Genomic DNA, 1,843 nt, shown 5'->3' with positions numbered 1-1,843 from the left:
AAACTTGTCCCCTAACGAATCTCCCTCGGCAAGTATACCGAATTGTCGTCAAGTAAAAACTCACAGTAGAGTGAGGTCGAATCCCACAGGGATTGATTGGTCAAGCAACTTTAATTGGAAGAATGTTCTAGTTGAGCTAAGCAGAAAGTGAGTTGAGAATTGCAGGAAATTAAATGGCGGGAAAGTAAATAGCAGAAAATAAATGATGGAAAGTAAATTGCAGAATCTTAAATGGGGAAGGGAAGTTTAGCATGAAAGTAAATGGCATAAAGTAAAGAGAATGGGTAAGATCAGAAATGGGGAATTTATTGGGCTTAGGAGATGTTGCATTCTCCGGATAAAGTTCATTTTCATCTCTTCCTCAATCTATGCATTCATTGATCTCCTTGGCAATCTTAAGTGATTGAATTTTAATTCCTTGGTAATTCAATCTCTCAAATCAGATCAATAGCCAATTCCTTGGTCTAATTGCTCATGGGAAGAGATGAAATGTGGTCACTGATTATACCACATGTATTTCCAAATCAAACTATTGGGAGAATTATATGTCACCATATCCGCCCAAACCCCAATTTGGTCCAACATGAGAAAACATTTCTAGCATGATCTCTTCATCCCTTTTCCAAGGTTCAGAAGAGATCCAAGTATGAATAACTTCTTTTCCAAGATAACTACTCAATTGGATGAAGATTGAAAGCTTTCTAGTAAAATCAAGAGAAAAGAAAGAAGAAGAATAATAAAAACTATTATTGATCCATCAAATTACAATAGAGCTGCCTAACCCAATGAAAGGGGTTTAGTTGTTCATAGCTCTGGAAATGGAAAGCAAAGATGGAGAGTACATTCTGAAAGTTAAACTAGAAGTGCAGAGAAAGTAAAATACAGAGAGTAATTCTAATAATGCCAAAAGATCCTTTCTAGTTCAAAGCTCTCCCTATTTATACTATTCTTCTGATCTTCTAGTTGGCTCTTCAAGTCTTGGATATGGGCCTTTGGATCTTGAGTTGAAGCAGTTATCTTCTTCAGTGGGCTCAGCTTTACTTGCAGAGAAAGTGTGAAGTAGGCCGGGACTTTAGCTTAGGGCGTTAGTGGTGTTAACGTTAAGTGAAAATGTGGGGTTGAGAACGTTAGTGACAATCACCTTTTTCACTAACGTTCCTAACCCAAAGTGGTCCACGTTAACTTCAACGTTAGTGGTCACGTTACCCTTGGCCCTTCGCAAACGTTACTGGGGTTTACCTTTTTCAATAACGTTGAGAGTACCCCTTTCTCCCTACGTTAGAGTTCACGTTAGAATAGTTAACGTGGCCTTTAACGTAGGCTTGCGAAATCTTCGAGAGCGTTAGTGACACTTACCTTTGTCTCTAACACTTCAGAACGCCCCTACTTCCCATGTTAGAGTTCACGTTAACTAGGTTAACGTGACTTCTAACGTGGTATTGATAGCCATCTCCAACGTTAGTGACAAAGGTGAGTGTCACTAACGTTGGCTCATCATCCCTCTTCTCCACGTTAGCTTCCACGTTAATGTAATTAACGTGGCAACTAATGTGGCTCATAGTGGCTCAATCCAACGTTAGTGACAAAGGTGAGTGTCACTAACGTTGGTGATTCTTGCTCCCTCCACGTTAGAGTCCACGTTAACTAGGTTAACGCGGCTTTTAACGTAGCCAATATGGGCTTAGTCCAACGTTAGTGACAAAGGTGAGTGTCACTAACGTTGGCATCATCTTCTTCTTCCACGTTAGAGCTCACGTTAACTAGTTAACGTGGCTCTTAATGTGGCCAATTGCCCCTTTTGGAACGTTAGTGGCACTTACTTTTACCACTAACGTTGGAGTTC

This window comes from Arachis ipaensis, chromosome B9 (assembly GCF_059453495.1).
Source record: "Arachis ipaensis isolate K30076 ecotype BB chromosome B9, ASM5945349v1, whole genome shotgun sequence".
Lineage (NCBI taxonomy): Eukaryota > Viridiplantae > Streptophyta > Magnoliopsida > Fabales > Fabaceae > Arachis > Arachis ipaensis.
This window is presented reverse-complemented; position numbering follows the sequence as displayed.